Below are 21728 nucleotides of genomic sequence, written 5' to 3' on the forward strand. Positions count from 1 at the left end.
GCAACAGAGTGAAACTCTGTCTCAAAAAAAAAAAAAAAAAGCAGTTCCAGGAGGCGCTGGAGGAGCTCGGAAAGAAGCGGTTCAAAGACAGGAGCGCCTGGGAGGCGGTCTGCGAGGTGCACCCGCTGGTCGAGGGCAAGGCGCCGGTCATCGCAGGCGGGAGTGCAGTGGCACAAACACAGATCACTGCCACCTTGAACTTCCAGGCTGCAGTGATCCTCAGCCTCCCAAGTAGCTGGGACTACAGGCATGAGCCACCACTGCCAAATATTTTCGTATGTGTGTGTACAGATGGGTCCTTGCTATATTGCCCCGGATAGCCTTGAAACTCTTGGGCTCCAGGGAGCCTCCTGCCTCGGCCTCCCAAAATGTTGGGATCATAGGCATAAGCCAACATGCCCAGCCCAGCATAAGGATTATTTTGAACTGATTATTTTGAGACACTGCAGACACAGGAGAAGCTCTGAAAACAGGCCAGAAGTTACCTTTTTGTCAGGGAAATTTACATCTGTGAAGGAGACCTACTTCCATTTGTAAACCTGTCTCCCTCTCATACCAAGAAGAGAAGGATGACTAAATCCTGAGGGATTCTTAGCAATGCGGAAGGCACCACTTAAGTCTGAACAACAATGCTTGCTCTTGCTTACCTTGCTTTTCCTGGTTACCTCCCCACTGCTGACCCCCACAATACCCATTCTTTCTTTGTTTCACTTGAAGGTAGTATGTAAGCCTGAACTCAGAGCCACTTCTTGGAGATTTACTCATTTTTCCTGGCTGTTTCCTCCCATGCATACATAAAGAAAGCATTACTAAATTATACTAGTGAAAGCATGGTAATGTAAATTAAAATAAAACCCTAAGCCTGATGCCAACTGAATGGACCCCTCTTAGCCAAGCAAACCTTAGAGAAACCTTACAACTGAGTTCCAGGAGTTTAGATACAATTGACAAGTATCTCTGTTTAAAAAAAAAAAAAATCAGAGATCATAAGACTAACAAAACAGAATCCTTGTGACCATAAGATACTAAATTATTAACAGGACCCAATCCCAACTGTAACAGCAACCCTAACTCTAAACACCCTAACCCCTAACCACAGCTTTTGCCACTAAGATCAGGGACAAAGAAAACATGCTCACCTTCATCTCTACATGCAACATTATACTGAACAACAAATCTGGAGGTGTGACATTACCTGATGTTAAATTATACTACAAGGCTATAGTAACCAAAACACCATGGTCCTGGTGTAAAAAATTGTGACTAATCCAAGGGAACAAAATAGATAACCCAGACATAAAACCATCTACCTAGCACCAACTGATTTTTGACAAAGCAGAAAACATACACTGAGGAAAGGAAGCCCTATTCAATAAATAGTGCTGGAAAAATTGGATATCCATATGAAGAAGAAAGAAACAGGATTGCTCTCTCACTAAATACAAAAATCAATTCAAGATGGATTGAAGACTTAAATGAAAAGCATGAAACCATAAAAATTCTAGAAAAAAAGTAGGAAAAACATTTTAGGCATCAGCCAAGTCAAAGAATTTATGACTAAGACCCCAAAGACAAACATAGCAACAATAAAAATAAATCAATGGGACTTAATTAAATTAGAAAACTTCTGCACAGCAAAGGAAATAATCAACACAGTGAATACATAACCTACAGAATAGGACAAAATATTTGCAACTATGCACCTGACAAAAGATGATATCCAGAATATGCAAAGACCCAAACAAATCAGCAAGAAAAGAATAACACCCTCATCAAAAAGTGGGCAAAGACCAGAACAGAAGTTTCTGAGAAGAAGATAGACAAATTGCCAAAAAACATGAAAAACTGCTAAACCTCATTAATCACAGACAAATGAAAATTAAAACTACAATAAGATACCATCTCACCCTAATCAGAATAGCCATTAATAAAAAGACAAAAAACAACAGATGCTGCCACAGAAGCATAGAGAAAGGAGCGCTGATACTCTGCTGGGTCTGCAAACTAGTAGAACCTCTTTGGAAAACATTATGGGCAATCCTCAAAGAAAGAAATGTAGACCTACCATTCAATCCAGGAATCCCACTCCTGGGTAACTACCCAAAGGAAATGAATTCATTTTATCCAAAAGACACTTGCACTTGAATGTTTAGCACAGCACACTTCACAATTGCAAAGATGTGGAATCAACCTAAGTGCCATTCAATTCATAAGGGGACAAAAATCTGTTTGTGTGTGTGTGTGTGTGTGTGTGCGTAGACACATATATGTATAAATATCATGGTGTACTACTCAGCCATAAAAAGGAATGAAATACCAGCCTGAGCAAGAGCAAGACCTAGTCTCTAAAAAAATAAAAAAATTAGCCAGGCATGGTGGAACATACCTGTAGTCTCAGCTACTCAGGAGGCTGAGACAGGAGGATCACTTGAGCCCAGAGTGTGAGGTTGGAGTGAGCTAGGATCATGCCACTGCACTCTATCCCGGCCACCAGAGGGAGACCCTGTCTCTAAAAACAAAAGGGAATGAAATAATGTCATTTGCAGCAATGTGGGGGGAACTGGAGACCATTTCCCTAAGTGAACTATCTCGGGAATGGAAAACCAAACACCATACGTTCTCACAAATAAGTGGGAGCTACTACATGGATACACAGAGGCACGTGGCAATATAAAGGACATGAAAACCTAGAAAGGGGAGGAATGGACAGTGGGTGTAGGATAAAAACTTGCCCACATGAACACTATATTCTGATGACGGACATACCAACACCTCTGACTTCAGCACTACACAAAATAGCCATGTAACAAAAATACTTGTACCACCTTAATTAGTATTTTGAAACAAAAAAATAAGATGGCACTGAAAGTTCTATACAGAACAATTAGAGAAGAACGGGAAATAAAAGGCATCCATACGTGAAAGGAAAGTAAATCTATTCACAGATTCCAAATCACATCACCTTAAATATAGAAAATCCCAAAGAATTCAAAAAAATTATTTGAACCAGCAAAAAAAAAAAAAATGGATAAGTAACAGAACAACATTTCAATACACAGAAATCCATTTTATTTCTGTACTCTGGTAATCAAGAACGTGGAAATAAAATTAAGACAAAAATTCCATTTGAATTATATCAACAAAAATAACCCACTCGGGAAAAAAATTAACAAAGCTGCAAGACCTGTACGTGGAAAATTACAAAACATTATTGAAAAAACCTAAAGAAAATCTAAACAAATGTCAAGACACTTCACGTTCATCGACTGGAGACTTAATATGTTTCAAGATGGCCATACTCCACAGGTGATCTCAGCTGAGGGCCCTTTAAGCAGAGAACCTTTTACATGAGGCTCCGTTCTGATGAGACCCTTAAAGGTGACCCCCCCCAGGTGAGACCCCTCTTAGGTGGGGCCATTTCAGCACAGGCCACTCCCAGGGGCCTCCCCATTTTCCTGAAAGACACAGGACAGTGAGCCCGTCTGATTTTCCCTTTCCAGATCCTGGCTGGGAAGACGCTGAACTCGGAGTTTACCCGGTTCCCCCGCAAGGCCAGGAGGGCCTGTTGGCCGCCGTCCCCGCCCCGATGAGCAGCGAGGGCTGCAGTACCGGCGCGGGCCACCAGAGGGCGCAGCGCCCTTCATGTCCCGCGGCGTGAGAGGACGCGGTGCCGCCACGTTAGCGTCGCCCCGCAGGCGCCGCCTCCATGCTGCCCGCCGGCCTGGCCTCAGACCCGAAGCGACCGCGACCTCCTCGTCCACCCTCAGACGCGAGGCCCCGAGGGTGAGTGCGACCTTCCCGTCCGAGCCCGCGGGCACCGCCCTCCCGTCCGCAGACGCCTGCTGAGGGGCGGCCGGTCCTCAGAGACCCGGGAGGGGCTCCGTGGGGACATGTGGAAACGGGGCACCCGCAGTCTCCACCACACCGAGGTCCCCCACGCCCAGGACGTGGTGGCCACGGGTGTGACGTCCACGCGGTGGCCTCTCCGCCCCAATGGGGTAGCAGCCTCTGAGCTGGACGTGGGTCTGGCTCAGCCTCTGTGAGGGAGTTCGCTGTCCTCTCTGTGTCACTGGCAGGGCGTTCAGGTGGTTGCTCATGAACACAGTTTCCTTACAGCAATTTCGTCCTTCCCGGGAACGTGGCGTCGCCGCGCAAGGTCCTCTGTGTCCCGCATTCAGAGTCTCCGGCGTCCTTGCCGTGTGAGGTCTGCTGCTTCACGGTAAGTCCTCCCGTGTGTTTCCCCGTGTGTTTTGCAGCAGCCACACGCTCCCAGGGCATCACCGTTAACCCCAAATCAGGGGTTCCATTTTGTTTAAATAGTAGCCTCTCTAGTGTGTGTGAGTGGGTGTGTCATTGTCGTTGGAATTTGAATTTCGGACGACCTGTGACCTGGGCGTGGACTCTGAGCAGGTGCAGTGGCTTCTGTCAGGACGACCTGTGACCCAGGCCGGGACTCTGAGCAGTCACCGTTGGTGGAGTCTGTGAGGACTCCCTGTGACCTGCGACCTCGGTGCAGAGTCTGCACAGGCACAGTTGCTGGTGTCTGTCAGGGAGTGACCAGGAGGAGGGGGCCCCACTCTGAACCCTGGGGTGTGCCCCCTTGCACATCCTGGGCCGCTCCCTTGCCCAGGCCGCCTGTAGTGACACAGGACTGTGTGAGGTTGGCACGGGCCTGGGGCTGGGTGCAGGTTGCTCTTGTGAATTCAAGTGAAGTTTGGGGAAGACCCTTCCCTACAAAACAGGAAAGGAGCCCTTCGACCTACAGTTTTTGAGGTTTTGAACGCAACTCACCTCCCTCAGTACAGAACATAGGGTAGACGTAGCCACATTCCCGACGCACGAGCTCAGGGGAGCTCAGAGGAGTGAGACTTTAGGGTGGGAGACAGGAGCCTCTATGTGTCCAGAAATGACTGAGGTACCCTGTGTGGGCAGGGAGAGCCAACCCCGGTGTCCTGCTGCCTTCCTCCTAGCTACCACAGCTCCCGCTGGAACTGCCTCCTGGCCCACAGCAGCAGCAGGGGCTCCGGCCATCACACACAGGCTCCACACCTGATAACAAGGAAGAGACGGGTAACGGCTGCTCCTCCCTTCCAGGTCAGCCCAGGAATTCCAGCGGCCCTCTGCTCATCACTTAGTCCTGTCCCCACCCTGGGATATGCAGGAGCCAGGGAGAATAAGCCTTCTTAGATGCCTTGCCCAGCGAGTTCCTGATCTCTTACAGAAAAGGAAGAAAGACATGCATTAAGGTAACCTAAGTGGCTATCACAGTCTCCCACACATTGGGACTCCTGGGAGAGGCCCCAGAAGATCTGTGCTCTGTAGCCCAGGCACCCCAGGTATTTAGGCAACCTGGGACATCCCACACATGAGCCCCGGTCCGTGGGCCAGTTCTGCCAGGGTGACTTAGGAAACCTGATACATCCCACAGATGAGCTCTGGTCTGTAGTCCAGTCCCCCCAGGGATTTAGGGAACCTGGGACAGCCCACAGATGAACCCTGTTCTTTAATCTGGCCCCCCCCCCCAGGGATTTAGGGAACCTCGGACAGACTAGAGATGAGCCCTGGTCTGTACACAGGTACCCTGGGACAGCCTACAGATGAACCCTGCGATGTAGACCAGTCCCCTAAGGGATTTAGGGAGCCTGGGACATCCCGCAGATGAGCTCTGGTGTGTAGGCTAGTCCCCCCAGGGATTTAGGGAACCTGGGACAGCCCACAGAGGAGCCCTGGTCTGTAGACAGTCCCACAGTGATTTCAGCAACCTGGGCCACCCGACAGATAAGCTTTGGTGTTTAGACAAGTCACCCCCAGGGATTTAGGGAACCTGGGACATCCCACAGAGGTGCCCTGGTTGTAGGCCAGACCCCCAGGGATTTTGGGGACCTGGAATAGCTGTAGTCTGTAGGGTAGTCCCCCAAGAGATTTAGGGAACCTGGGACATCCCTCAGGTGAGTCCTGGTATGTAGCCTAGTCTTCCCCAGGGAGTTTGGGGACTGGGCCAGCCCACAGGTGAGCCCTGGTCTGTAAATTAGTCCCCAAGGTATTTGGGCAACTTTGGACATTCCACAGTTGAGCCTTTGTCTCTGTGCCATTCCCCCTGCCCCCTCCCCCGTGATTTATGGAACCTGGGACGTCCCACAAATAAGCTCTGGTTTATAGGTCTGTCCTCCCCAGATGTTTTGGGAATCTGGGACCTCCCACAGATGAGCCCTGGGCTGTAGGCCAGTCCTCTCAGCGATTTGTGGGACCTGGGACAGCCCACAGAGGAGCCCTGGTTTTTAGGCCACTCCCCAACAGGGATTTAGGGACCCTGGGACATGCCACAGATGATCTCTGGTCTGAAGATCAGTCCCCCCAGGTATTTAAAGACCTGGGACATCCCAAGGATTGGCCCTGGTCTGTATGCCAGTCCCCCCAGGGATTTAGGGAACCTGGGACATCCCAGAGGTAAGCCCTGGTGTGTATGCCAGTACCCAAGGGATTCAGGGAACCTGGGACATCCCACAGATGAGCCCTGGTCTGTTGGCCTGTGCCCTCAGTGATTTAGGGAACCTGGGACAGCTCTGGTCTGTGGGCCAGTCCCCCCAGGGATTTAGGGAACCTTGGACATTCCACAGATGAGCCCTGGTCTTTAGACCAGTCTGCCCCAGGGATTTAGGGAGCTGGGCCAGCCCACAGGTGAACCCTGGTGTGTAAATCAGTCCTCAAGGGGTTTGTGCAAGCTGGGGCAGGCCACACCTGAGCCCTGGCCTGTAGGTCTGTCCCCCCCTTGAATTTAGAAAACCTGGCACAGCGCACAAATAACCCTGGTCTGTAGGCCTGTCCTCCCCAGTGATTTAGGGAACCTGGGACAACCCACAGAGGATCCCTGGTTGTAGGCCAGGCCCCCAGGGATTTTTGGGAACCTGGGGCTGCCCAGAGATGAGCTCTGGTCTGTAGACCAGTCCCTTCCAGGGATTTAGGGAACCTGGGACAACACTCAGATGAGCCCTGCTTTGTTGCCCAGTCCCCCCTGCTGGAATTTAGGAAACGTGGGACAGCCATCAGATGAGACCTGGTCTATAGGCCAGTCCCCCAAAGGATTTAGGGAACCTGGGACAGCATACAGATGAGCCCTACTCCGTTGGCCAGGCCCCCTGGCATTTAGGGAACCTGGGACATCCCACAGATGAACCCTGTTCTGGAGGCCTGTGCCCCGCCCCCAGGGATTTAGGGAATCTGGGACATCCCAACAGTTGAGCCCTGGTCTGTAGGCCAGACCCCAAGGGATTTAGGGAACCTGATGTTGCCCAGAGATGAGCCCTGCCCTGTAGGCCAGTCCCTTCCAGGGACTTAGGGAACCTTACACAGCCCACAGATGAGCCTTGCTCTGTAGGCCAGTCCCCACCCCTGGGATTTAGAGAATGTTGGACAACGAACAGATGAGCCTTGGTGGGGCTGCCATGTCCTGCGTGAGAAGGGGGGACCCGTTCCCTGCATGAGGGGAGATGTGGCCAACGCATCCCACCCACTGTTAGAAGAGGTGGGGACACAATGCGCTGCTTGAGAGGAGACAGGGACCCTTGCCCTGAGTGAGAGGAGGTTTAGCCAATGCACTCTCAACACCGTTAGAGCAGGCGGGGCTGCCATGTCCTGCCTGGGGGGAGGTGTGATGTCCCCACCCTATGGTGCAGGAGCCGGGGCTCCTGAGCCATGCCTGGGAGGAATTGGGGCCCCCCATGCCCGATGGCAGAGGAGGTGGTTCCCCATACCCTGCCTGAGGATGTGGGGACCCGAGTCATGTGTGAAAGTAGGGGGAGCCATGTGCCCTGCATCCCAGGAGGCACGGCACCTGCGAACTGGTTGATATGAGGCGGCCCTCCCTGCCCTGCGTGAGGGGAGGAGGGGCCAGTGCGCCTGCCCACAGAAGAGGAGGGGCCCTGTGCCCTGCATCGGAGGAGGCGGTGCCGCCATGCCCTGAGTGACAGGAAGCTGGACACCTGCGCACTGCTTGACAGGAGGCGGCCCTCCGTGCCCTGTGTGAGAGGAGGTTGGGTGGTTGTGTCCTGCGTGAGGGGAGGAGGGGCCAATGCACCCCGCCCCACAGAAGAGGAGGGGCCCCATGCCCCGCATCAGAGAAGGCGGTGCTGCCATGCCTTGCCTGAGAGGAGGCGACGCACCTGCGCCCTGCTTGACAGGAGGCGGCCCTCTGTGCCCTGGGGGAGAGGAGCAGGGGCCAACGCGTCCCACCCACTGTTAGAAGGGGCAGGGTCACAACGCCTTGCTTGAGAAGAGGTGGGGCCCCTTGCCCAGAGTGATAGGAGGTTAAACCAAGGCACCCCCCACCCCCCGCCATTAGAGCAGGCAGGGCTGTCTTGACCTACATGAGGGGAGGTGGGATGGCCACGCCCAATGGGGGAGGAGCCAGGACTCCTCAGCCAATCGTGGGAGGAAGTGGAGCCGCATGCCCCACAGAAGAGGAGGTGGAGTCCCCTACCAAATATGAGAGGAAGTGGGGTCCCGAATCCCAAGTGACAGGAGGTGGGGCTGCCGTGCCCTGCGTGAGAGGAGGGGCCAAGCCGTCCCACCCACTGTTAGAGGAGGTGGAGTCCCCTACCATATATGAGAGGAAGTGGGGTCCCGAATCCCCAGTGATAGGAGGTGGGGCTGCTGTGCCCTGCGTGAGAGGAGGGGCCAAGCCATCCCACTCACTGTTACAGGTGGAGCCACAACGCCCTGTTAGAGAGGGGGCAGGGCCCCTTGTCCAGAGTGACAGGAGGTTTAGCCACTGCAGCCCCCCACCGTTAGAGCAGGCGGGGCTTTTGCACCCTTCATGAATGGAGGTGGGATGGCCACGCCCTATGGGAGGAGTCAGGATTCCTGAGACATCCTGCGAGGAAGTGGGGCCCCCTTGCGCCACGGAAGAAGAGGTGGGTCTACATACCCCAGATAAGAGGAAGTGGGGGCCCGAATCCAGCGTGAGAGGGGTGTGCCTGCCATGCCCTGCGTGAGAGAAGGACGGGCCGATGCGTCCCCCACGCTGGTAGAGGAAGTGGGGTCACAGCGCCCTGTTTGAGAGGAGGCAGGGCCGCTTGGCCAGAGTGACAGGAGGTTTAGCAATGCAATCCCACACCGTTAGACCAGGCGGGGCTGCCGTGCCCTGCGTGGGGGGAGGTGGGATGGCCACGCCCTATGGGGGAGGCGCAGGGACTCCTGAGCCAATCCTGGGAGAAAGTGGGGTACCCATGCCCCGTGGAAGAAGAGGTGGGGCGCCGTATCCTATATGAGAGGAGGTGGGGGCCAGAATCCAGCGTGAGAGGAGCAGTGGCTGCCGTGCCCTCCGTGACAGGAGGAGGGGCCGCTGCGTCCCATACACTGTGAGAGGAGTTGGGGCCACAGCGCTGTGTTTGAGAGGAGGCGGCCGCTTGCCCAGAGGGAGGGCGGTTTAGCCAATGCACCACCTCCACCGTTAGAGCAGGCGGGGCTGCCAGGCCCCGCATGAGGGGAGATGGGATGGCCATGTCCTATGGGGGAGAAGCCGGGAATCCTGAGCCAATCCTGGGAGGAGCCTCCATGCCCAGCGAAAGAGGAGGTGGGGTCCTGTAGTGTCTTTCCCATGATTCTCAAGTAGGCCCCCTGTGGACGCCTCAAACCAGGATACTATCAAACCTTACTTATGCTATGATTTTTTCCTACACATACATGTTTATGATAAAGTTTAATTCATAGATTAGGCATAATAAGAGATTTACAACAATAATAATAAAATGGAAAAATTATAACAAAATACTATAACAAAAGTTATGTGAATGTGGTCTCTCTCTCTCTCAAAACAACTTACTGTACTGTACTGGCCTATTTTCAGACCTCACTTGACTGCTGGTGACTGAAACTAAGTATAAGTACATATGCCCACTGATAACGAGAGCAAGACATTTTAGCTGAAAGGTCTTCCTTCCAAACTCCTAGGAGAAAGGACAAGAGGGAAAATATGTGAGCATTATAAAAGTATGCTTATGGCTGATACTTCCTTAAACCACAGGTGTACGGGGGCTCCTCCCGTTAGATGTCAGATACAGACTGACTGACTTTGATAGACAACCTACTTGGAAGGCAGATTTGGGGTGACCTTGCCAAATTGGTAACGGCTGGTCCTGTTCTTGGTGCAGTCCTGTTTGCATATGCACGGAATGGGAATGTAGCACCTGTCTGCAATTCCGCTTGACCACGGATTAAAAAGATATTAAAACCAGGTGGCCGGTTTTGTTGCCTGTAGAACCAGCGGCGCTAGGACCGCGGACGCCGGCTGCCGCCTTGGAGCCTGTGGGGACGGAGGGACCCTGTGGCTGCTCCCAATGTGCTGAAGCGGCTGCGGCAGCGGCGCGGGAGCCGGACGGAGCGGAGGTAGGAGCCGCGTGCGGGGTTCCAGCGGGCACAGCCTCTCCGGGCGGCCGGGCGGCAGGGAGGAGCGGCCCGCGGGGACACCGACTTTCCCGGCCACGGCGCTTAACTTCCCGCCCGGCCGAGAGGTGAGGACACACAGTAAGTGCGGGCGGCGGGGCCCCCGCGGCGTCCTCTGAGGCGGCGCGGCCAACATGGTGCCCCCGGGCCCGCGCCCGCCCGTCCCGGCTCAGGCCCCAAAGGCGCAGGCGGCGGGAACAGGCGGCTCCCGAGGGAGGGCCGGGCGCGGGGGCGGCGGCGGCGGAGCCGGAGAACAATGGTGTGGAAGGCCCGGGGGCGCGGGGCGGAGGCCCGGGAGGACGGCGCGGGGCCTGCTCGGCCGGGAAGCCGCGGAGTCGCGTGAGCACGCCCGCCGGGCCCCGCGCCGTCCGCCCGGCCAGGCCTCGGGCCCTGCGCGGTGGGGCCGGCAGCGCGGGCCCGGCGTGCGGAGCGCGGAGAGGAGAGGAGGCTTCGCGGGCTCCGGGCGCCGTGGGCGGTGGGAGCCGCGGCGCAGGGTCGGGCGAGGCCGGGCGGGGGTCCGTGCGTGTCCGGGAGGCTGCGGGCGACCCCGGGAGCGAGGCCGCCGCTGCCTCAACCGGTCCTCGCGGGCCTCCGGGACTGTCCTGCGGGGTCCGCCGCCTCCTCCCACCGGAGCTCTGGGGAGAAGCTGCCGGGCCGCGCCGGGACGAGGGGCTCCTTGGGGGCGGCCGGGCGCGAACTTTCCTTTGCTCTGTCCTCCCTCGCGCTTTTCTCCAGAGCCAGCTGTGGAGGCGCTTGCGTGGTGTGTGTGTGTGTGTGTGTGTGCGCGCTTTGCGGGGTGTGCACAGCACCTGGTGTTTCACATGGCGCCCTGTGTACTGTGTGTACACACTGCCCTTGTCACGCTGTGTATGCAAGCGCTACCTGTTGTCTCATACAGTGTATACGAAATACTTGGTGTCATAGACAACGGTGTATACATAGTACCGCATGTCATACATGGTGTGTAGGGAGTATTCTTGTCCTTAATCCCTTACCAACATTTTTACTAGGAATTTTCACAAGAAGTAAAAAGTAATTGATTTGAGTTCAATGTCTACTTGTATCTCTCACGTATTGACTTTGAGTTACTTACTTGCAGTGCCACTGTCACATTTCAAAACAAGTATAAGTCTGCTTTGGCGCGGAGACTCTGTGCAGAGGTTGCACTGCAGGTTGTCAGTGTTTTGCCCCCCAGTAGTCTTGGTTTTTGAAATGTTTTGGTGTCTACGATTTTATAACACAGATGAGTCACAATAATATGTATTAATATCATGTATTGTCCATCTACTATATATCAGCCACTGTGCAATTATTTACAAACATTATCTCACTTAAAACCCTTACGTGTTATCTTAAGAGCATAGCAGTCCTCCTTTAAGTTATAGAAGGTTCACCTCCTTGTAACACACCCCTCATCCCATCCCATTGCATGACAAACAGAAAAACACACACAGAAGAGAAGTGGGTGAATCATGTTTTGAGAGAGAATGTGATCCATGTCACATGAAAGTTTGAGAATCCCTGGAATAAGAGGTAAATGTAGAAATGAAGATAATGGGAGAGAGATAGATAAGACTCTAAATCTAAATACTCAATAAAATAGTCTTTTTGAGTAATCATGGCTTAACTTTAATTTTTTAAAACATATACAGAAATGAAGTATTGCTTTAAAGAAAGAGCTTATGTGTGTGTAGGTACCTGCTGTTATGTTTTTTTCTGTAGGAAATTCATAAAAAGTTACTTAGTTTGTATTGTGAAAATGCTATACGAGCTTTAATATCAAAATTAGTTACAAATGGAAAGAAATAGTCTATAACATAAAAATTATGTGGAGTTTTCTTAGTATTTGTATAATCCATTACATACTTTAGGAGGGAAACTTAGGAAATTAGATATTTAACTCAATTCAACAAATAATCTAATTAGATATTTAATCTTTCTTTTTTGTATACTTTCTATTTCAGAGTAGTATTCTGATTTTTAACTCAGGTTTCTTTTAAGGGAAATTTAGCATCTTGGAATATATTTTCACAATTAAGGTGCAGGGTAAGATCTTTTAAATGTGTTTGATCAGATAGCAATAGAAATACCCTTATGTGCAAACACTGAAGCAATTTATTCACACTATTAAATCATTGTAAAGTTGCATTTGCAGTGGGTATGTGGCAGATTTCACTTAAAGTTGGTAACATCAGCAATTGTCCAGACTGCTCCATAAATGGCTAAAAGTTTGTCTACCTGTATGTAAAGTTAAAAAGAGAAATGATGAAGGTAATAGAATACTGTTGCATCAGAGTTTTGAAGAAGTCATATAGACTGTTATCTATATGTTCTTCAGAAATGAGAGTGATACATTTCCAGATCACATTATCTTATATGTTAGTTGGAAAATGTGTGTTGCTGAAAATTTGTACACAAAGTTTTATTTTTTAAACTGAATAATAAGTATAGTAGGTAAGCTAGTTTTATTTTAAATAAATGCTTTTATAGTTCAAGTTACTTCATAATTAAATCTGTTTCATCAAATCACATTAAAATTGCATTTTTTGTACAAGTAGAATATATGCAATTTTAATGTCTTAACTTCATTTATTAATACATTGTTATTTATTGAAACTCTGCTATGTGCCATACACTTACTAGATGCTGAAGTGAACAAGATAAGAGAGTTCTTGCCATTGCAGAGTTTATAGTTCAGAGTAACACAATTACTGAAGGAAGCACAATAAAGTGTAACAGAAGAGAGTAAGTCCAGGGTACTGTGGAACAGAAGCTGAATTAAGATACATTGTATTTGAGTTAAAATTACTTGTGAGGTGTTAGCACTGAAGATTTAAAATTTATTCTAATTTGTAACTTTTTTACTGTATTAACCACCTGAGGGTTTTTAAAATCAACTTACTTTTTTTTTTTTTTTTCTCCTTTGGCTACAGTGCCCTGGCATCAGCCTAGCTCACAGTAACCTCAAATTCCTGGCCTCAAGCAAACCTGCTGCTTTAGCCTCCTGAGTAGCTGGGACTACAGGTATGTGCCACCATGCCCAGCTAATTTTTTCTATATATTTTTAGTTGTCCAGCTAATTTCTTTCTATTTTTAGTAGAGCCAGGGTCTCGCTCTTGCTCAGGCTGGTCTCAAACTCCTGACCTCTAGCAATCTGCCCATCTCAGCCTCCCAGAGTGCTAGGATTAAGGCATGAGCCACCACTCCTGGCCTACAAGCAACTTTCTTATGTTAATTTTTTATAGTACTCTGTTAAAAAGTAGACCTGTATTAAATATCAAACATATATTATGTTCTCCAGATATTATCTGGGCATTTAAGTGAAAGGTAGACCCATTTAAAAGTTTTCAGTGTTGGTTTTTTTTTATTTTTTTTCCTGGTTTGGTCAGCTTGTATGTTAAGTAAATTTAAAATATAATTTAAAGAATGTAGGATCTTCTTTCTTAGTTTAAGCATTTATCATATGGACATAAAAGCAAGATATACAAATATTTTTCAATGGATTTCTGTTGAGAGCTTGTCACATTAATTCTCATAAGTGGGATTAAAAATACTACTTAAAAAATTTAGTTAGATACTATGGTTTATAGCAAGAGAATCTGACTTACATACATTTTAATTTGACTATGCACATTAGATCACTTTGCAAGTCCACTTTGCAAGCAGTTTCTAGCAAGCTAGGATTTATCACAAACAGTGCCTGTGGCACTAACATTTTTTTTTTAAAGATGTCCATCATTGAGCATCTTCCATACTAGGCAGTGTACATTTTCCATTTAGTCTTCACAACAACATCATGAGGGGAATGTTGTTATAATGATTTTATAATAAGGGAAGAGACACAGTTAAATTGCTGGTACCCAAGTTCACACAGACATAATCAAATTGGTTTCGATCCATGGGTATGACTACCAAACCTGTAGTATGTTATGCTATTCTGTCTCCTTAAGACCCATCAACCTCTTGGGTCTTTGTACTGATATGCCTTCATGTTCCCAATGTACCTTTACAAGTCTCCAAAAATATGTGATATTAACAGAATATAAAAACTATGCTCATTCTACCTACAAAAGCAGGAGGTGGAAAGGCAGGGATATTAGGAAACTCCTGGTAATCAAAACATTCCATATATAAAGTTCTGGTTAATTCCAATTTCACTGGTGATGATAGCTGGCAATCAAAGAACAAGTGTGGATAATTGGCTCATTTTCTTGCTGTCACTATGGTAGCTCATGTTATAAAGATAACTTGAGGCAGGAGCAGTGGAGGTGGGGAGACCTATGATCTTTCTTTTAATACTTATGTAATGGAGAAAAATGTTTGAAAACACTTGGAATTAACTCCAACATTAAAGCATTCTTGTCTTCAAAGGGGAAGTCATTGTCTTGAGGAATCTTTTAACATACCTTCTCCTGGATAAGTTCAATTTACATTGAAATAGCTAATTTCTTGAAAGCTGCAGTAAATGTTAAGGCTTCAGAATTCCATTAGGTGTGCACTGTCATCTAAAATAAAATACCATTTCATGAGAAGCATGTGGTGAAGAGAGTAACAGATCAAGTGAGTTATAGCATCCACAGATCCAGATCATCCTGACAGCCATCCACAGTAATGTTCCAGTGGGTTATTAAATATGATTTTCTCATATTTGATAGCTATGGAAAGATTTTAGAAAAAAAATTTTTTAAGGAAGGCTAAGTATAGAGAAGCTCTCTCAACTTGAAAGTTATTATGAATTTTTTAGATTTCTCTTTTTGTAGATTCTTGATTTACCTGCTTATTGTTTGTTTTTCTATCTCAAAAGTGCATCTGAAAAATGCGGTTTGAGAGAGTAAGTCCTTAATTTTCAATTGAATTTTGACATGGGGGCCCTTCTCCAATTAATATAAAATATGCTTATTTTAACTGCCTGGTCAAAAAATAAGAATAATTTATTTGGGATTTCCATTGATGGCAAATTTAATAGGTTTTGGGATGAGGTGTATTTACCATTAGAGATGTTATCTTTTTAAATTATAGACAATATAAAGTCTGAAGTAATTTTTTTCTACTGTACTTATAATTTATCATTTCTCTTATATGTTTGGAAATATCAAGTTTAATATCATTTAATATCAACATACCTGAAACGTTTCTTTTGAAATACCTACTTATTTACCACTCTTCACATATATGTTCTACACAATCTTGAGAAGCCTCTTACTTGTGATTAATATTCATGTTGGTTTGTTTCAGGCAAGAAACTGCCATTTGAATCATTTGAAAGTTTTTACTGTTTTTAAGGACTATTCAAATAAAACTAGCTTTAGTCCCAGTTACTTTCAAGTGACTTAAAAGCCAAATGACCAGCAGTCTAATATAAAGTTGGACTTTCTCTTGGTTCACCTGCATTTTTAGACAAATGCTGATGAAAAATGTACTATTGTAAGCCTTAGTTACAGTAGTATTTGTACCATATTGTTTTAAATGAATTATTTGGGATTTTAGGTGACAGTGCTACACAAGTCACATTAGGAAGAAACAATATTTAGCATGCTGGTTCTCAATCATGAGTGAGCATCTAAATTGCTTTTTAAATTTTTAAAAAAACATTAAACCAGAATCTCTGGGGATGGATCTAAGCTCTAAGTTTTAAAAGTTACACTTTTTTAAATGTTTCACATTTCAAATTTTTTATTTTTCTAAGTGGTATTCATGCTTTCTTTTTAAATATTTCTTTTTGGAATAGATTATAGAAAATGGTGTACCCTGGGCCCTTTGGCTCCAAATCTCAGAAATTCTCTTTCAAGAATCAGATCAATTAAGTTTCCTGGGGGAAAAAAGACGATAATCAAAACAATCTGGGGGAAAAAACACAACCTGAAAAATAAATGCATCCTGGAAGAAAGCCTTCAGTCTTTTCAGGTTCCTCAGAAATGCTACCGTGTTGCTAGGTAAGATGGATATCAAAGGTACCATTGGCTGATGTTCCCCGGTGGGCTCAGATATAGCTATAATCACAGGTAAATATGTACCATATCTTGAGGTAGGTAATATTCAGGAGACAGGCTGACGTCCAGTTTGAATGTCTGGGCATTCCAGTAACTGGACTGAAAAGCAGCAGCATGGTGTTCCTGCCCCTTCTGCCCTCAGTGCTCCGGATTTCTCATAGTCCTGTAGGAAAATCAGAAAAGCTTGGAAGCGTTTCCCTAGGGCAGTCGGACCAACCGTCTTGGGGTCACATCTGCAGTCTGTGGTGAGACAACCTGAGAAAGTTTTCCGGGCTCTGCCCTGCTCTCTGGCTAGCCTCCTCTTTTCCCTGGCCTCTCTCTGGGTTTCAGATGATTCTTTCTGTTCCTTCAGGTTGGGGGTGGCATTTCCACCTACAGGTTGTTCAGTGGGGATGGCCATCCAGAGGAGGAGATTCAAAGTCTTTCAGCTGAGTTCTAGAAGATTATGACTTACTTCCTTTGCCCTGGGAAGAAGTCCTTGAGCTGCAAGACCCATCCACAGCAATAGATTCAAAGCCTTTGGGCTGCGTATGAGGAGAGTATGACTTAATTCCTTTGTCCTGGGAAGAAGTCCTTGAGCTGTAAGACTCACTGTGGCTTCAGCCACTACTGGACAATATCTGTGTTCACTCCTCGCTAACTGGATTTCTCACACAAGCATTTTGAGGCTTATAGTGATCCTAGGACCAAGGCAGTTGTGATAATTTCCACAGGTTTCTTTAATTCCTCTGTAATATAGGTTCATAATTCTCCACCAGTTTCACAAAAGTCAAGGTGCATGGCAGATTGGTTTTAAAGGAAGAGGGACATCTAGGAAGTGACAGGAAAGCCTCCCTGGGCCTGGTACTGTTGACAGGGTGTTCAGCGGAGTCTGGTCCGTGTTCTTTATTTGCTTCTCCCACTGTGTGACATGGTCCTTCCCCAGGTGACTGGATTCCCTGTGGTGTCAGTGTTCTGTCTTCTCAGTTTACCTCGGGGGAGAACACACAAAGTTCTGTGTTTTTAAAGTGTGTTCAGTCAAATTTTCTAAATACACATAATTTTCTCAGTTTCAGATTATCCGATACAGTCAAGAATTATATTCTTAATTGCTGCTGTTAGAATTGCATTTTAAAGAGAATATTTTTATAAAATTTGATCTTGAACAGAGTAGAAAATGTTAGGTGGTTATACTATTGTGAGTCAGTATTCTTAAGTAGGTACCATTTCATACAATTATCCTAAATATTGTAAATCATAGGAAAGGAAAAGAATCTGAAGTGTGAATCACAGAAAATAATTGCCTTTGAAAAATATGAATTATCTGAAAAAAGGCTAAACTGAAAATTGGCCACTTCAGTCTCTGGTCTCTGTCTCTGCAGCTCAGTCCTCAGGCTCCTTTTGGAGTCTCCGTCCCTGCACTGTGGCCTGAGAGCTGCTTCAAGGCAGTGAACTGGTGATATCTTAAACATAGAGTTTACATTTGGAAGAGCAACACACTAGTAAAGTATAACTAAATATATTCAATTACCTTACATTTTAAATATCTGTACTCTACATTCTGAGTATGTTTTGGTGTATATGGGGATGGATTTTATACTTTCTCAAGCCTTACACTTTAAGTAGACATTATATCATTTAGGAGAATGGCACTTTATTGTGAGAAAGGACAAAGGCTGAAACAGTCTAATGACGTGCATTGTTTTCACTCTTCTTTCTCTTCCTTTTTTATGGAACCCTGCTCCTTAGATGATGCAATGGTCACTAGTTACCTTGTCCATCCTATCTTCAAAGATAGTGAAGGGGAAAGTTTGAGATATGTCATTGTGAGTGAAGGAAATAGTTTGCCAGAATTCACCCAAAATTAGCCTGAAAGCGTTACATGACTGGCCCAGCACCATCCTGGCAGGTTTGAGTGATTAGCCATGCCTCAGGCTGTGGCCTGGGTCTTGGCAATTTCAGGAAAATAATTTAGATTTAAAATACATGGCACATGTTAATAAACTATTGTAGCACAAAAGGCTTATATAATTCTCTCTACTTTTGTATGCTTGAAAAATGTCCATAACAGATACTTTTAAAAGTTAATAGGAACAGTAATGATGGAAATTTTCCTAGAGGGTAGGGGAAAGTCTCAAAGGAAGAGGAAACACATGGAAAAAACAGGAATCATTGAAAATTCTTTGTAAATTGATAATTTTACATAGAAGCTACAAAAATAATCCTCTGCTGACTCCCCACTTGAACAAAGTGACATGTAAATTGGCTCCAGTGACTTTTTTCCATAAATATGATTCTGTGGTTTCTAGTCTATTTACAAGGTTTTGCAGCTGTTACTAGTATCTGATTTTAGAACATTTTCACTGCCCCCAAAAGAAACCCCAGATGCAATATCAGTCGTCTCCCATTCTCTTCTCATCCGAGCCCCTGGCACTCACTATTCTACTTTCTGTCTCTGGATTTGTCTATTCTGGACATTTCATATGTGTGAAATCATATAATATGTGGCCTTTTGTGTCTGGCTTCTTTTACTTAGAACGTTTTCCAGGTTCATCCATGTTGTAGCATGTGTCACTACTTCATTCCTTTTTATGGCTGAATAATGTTTCATTGTGTCAATAATATTCCATTGGTTGGAACACATTTTGTTTATCCATTGATCAGTTGATGGACATTTGAGTTTTTCCCACTTTTTGGCTGTTATGAATAATAATGCTGTGAATATACATGTACCTGTTTCTGTGTGGACATATATTTTCAGTTCTTTTGGGCATGTATGTAGAAGTGGAATTGCTGTGGTCATGTGGCAACTCTGTTTTCTTTTTGAGGAACTGCTGAACTGCTTTTGAAAGCAGCTGTACCATTTTACATTCCTACCAGCAATGTATGAAAATACCAATTTCTCTGCATCTTTGTCAGCACTTGTTATTGTCTGGATTTCCTGATTACAGCTATCCTGGTGGTCGTGAAGTGGCATCTCATTGCGATTTTCATTTGCATTTCTCTAGTGACTAGTGATGTTGAGCATCCTAGTGCTTATTGGCCGTTTGTTTATCTTCTTTGAATAAATGTCTGTTCACATCCTTTGTCCATGTTTTAGTTGGGTTGTCTTTATATTGAATTGTAAAAACCTTTTATGTGTTTTGAGTAGACGTCTTTTATCAGATGTAGGATTTGCAGGTCTTTTTGACCATTCTATGGCTGTCACTTTCTTGATGGTGTCCTTTGAAGCATAAAAGTTTTTAATTTTGACGTAGTCCACTTTATCCATTAATATTTTTTCTTTGGTTGCCTTTTGACATGATATGATCCCTTTATTCTAGTTTGTTTGCATTCCACTGTGTAGATGCCCTGCACTGCATTCCACCAGTTCCTTGTGGATTTACTATTACAAAGACTGCTATAAGACATGAATGTGTAGGTACATCATTTTTGATTTTGCCAGTGGGATTGCTGGGTCAAAGAGAAAATGCATATGTAATTTTGGTGGTTATTGCCACATTCCCCTCCATAAAGATTGAGACATTTTCTGTTCCCACCACTGCTGTATGAGAATCCCTGTTTCTGTACAGTTGTACGACAGAGTACATTGCCAGGCTTCTATAGTTTTGCGAGTCTGATAGATATTAAATAGAAATGCTATATTAGATGTAGTTTAGAAATTGGTCTTCTCTAAGAGAAATTGTCTTTCCATAACTTGACCTTTTGTGTTGTGTTTTCTGTTTGTCCATATCTTTTGCTCAGTTTTTCCATTGGGTTTTTGGGGCTTTTTCTGAAATTTTAGAAGTTTCTTTTTTTTTTTTTTTTTTAACATATCAAGGATATTAACCCTTAATTCATAATTTAATTTGTAAAAATTTCTTTTACCTATCCCATTTGTCATTTATATTTTTACCTTGTTTATGGTGTACTTTTGACATATAAAAGGTTTTAATTTTGCTTGTTTGCTTTAGGTTTTGTGGGGTCTTTTTGTGTTTTTCTGTGTATGTGGTGGTAGTCACATTTTTCAGCCTTTCACTGGCTTTGCTTCTGGATTTTGAATCATAGGAAAGGCTCAGGCAGGAGGATCTCTTGAGGTCAGGAGTTTAAGACCAGCTTGAGCAACATAGCAAGACCCTGTCTCTATAAAAAGTAGAAAAATTAACTGGGTGGGGTGGCACGTGCCTGTAGTCTAGGCTACTTGAGAGGTTAAGGCAGGAGGATGGCTTGAGCCCAGGAGTTTGAGGTTGCAGTGAGCTATGATGATGTCACTGCACTCTAGCTCAGGCAAGAGTGCAAGACCCTGTCTCCAAAAACAAACAAACAAACAAACAAACAAACCTGGAGTCTGTCTTCTCAAACCCTGCCACCACTTTATCAATTAAATTTATTAAATCCTTTGTTGTCATTTAAATGATGTTCACTGTATCTTCACCAGGAGTAGATTCTATTTCAAGAAACCACTTTCTTTGCTCATTCATAAGAAGCAACTTCTCATGTGTTAAAGTTTTATCCTGTGATTGTAGCAATTGAGCCACATCTTCATCTTCCACTTCTTTTTTTTTTGTTCAATGTAGAAGGCATTCACCCATGATTTTCTAGCTTCCACAGTTGCTACTGAGAAATCTGATACCAGTTTGTTTTATGACCTCTCCTGTCACCCACCCTGGGGAGCCTTTCATCTCCTCTTCTTACCACCAGTGTTTGACTTTCCAGGTGGATGTGCTTTGCACTTCCTTCCATTCATATGCTGGGCATTTCATGGTCTTTGTCCATTTGCAGATGCCAATTTTCATTGGTAGGTACTTTTCTTGAATAATTTTTCCCCTCCGTTTTCATTCTGTAACTCTTGTTATTCAGATATTGTATCACAAAGTTTTTTTCTCTTATCTCCTATTTGTGCATTTCTTGTCTTTTGTTTCTACTTTGTGCAAGATTGCCTCAACTTTATTTTCTAGCCCTTTAATTTAATTTGTTTATCATATTTTAAAGTTTTTTGAATATTTCTATCTAGAGTATCCTATTTGTGGTTTATAGGTGCGATTCCATTTCTTACTCTTCTATGATATCAATTATATGTATTTTCTGTTTGCTCTTTGTGACCTCTTTCTCTCTTTTGTGGAGAAGCCGGTCTCAAATGTCTGGTGATTCCTGGCTGTCTGTTTGTATTTATGAGTGAGACATTGGGAAGCTAATTGGACATTCTTTGTGTGGGTTTTACTGGTGGGATGTCAGGTGGTCAGATGGCTGTTTCTTTAAGTTCCTTCAGATGTCAGTGTCTGAAGGTTCTTTCTCTGGGATCATTTAATTTCTCCAGAAAGGTACAGTTTGGTCTCTTGT

General features: G+C 45.7%; 1 long non-coding RNA gene across 4 annotated transcripts in view; it reads left to right on the forward strand.

Annotated features, from left to right (window-relative positions):
• Positions 1-10336: 10336 nt before the first annotated feature.
• The window catches only part of LOC138391842 (uncharacterized), an 81060-nt gene continuing 69668 nt past the window's right edge, over positions 10337-21728 (forward strand). For 2 of the 4 annotated variants that reach the window (XR_011234872.1, XR_011234871.1), the window contains exons 1-2: positions 10354-10383; positions 13374-13464. This is a non-coding gene — a long non-coding RNA (uncharacterized lncRNA). Of the gene's footprint in view, positions 10384-10675; positions 10700-13373; positions 13465-21728 lie in introns of those variants that run through there. The other 2 variants (XR_011234874.1, XR_011234873.1) reach the window with 2 other exon arrangements.

Source organism: Eulemur rufifrons, chromosome 9, assembly GCF_041146395.1.
Source record: "Eulemur rufifrons isolate Redbay chromosome 9, OSU_ERuf_1, whole genome shotgun sequence".
Taxonomy (NCBI): domain Eukaryota; kingdom Metazoa; phylum Chordata; class Mammalia; order Primates; family Lemuridae; genus Eulemur; species Eulemur rufifrons.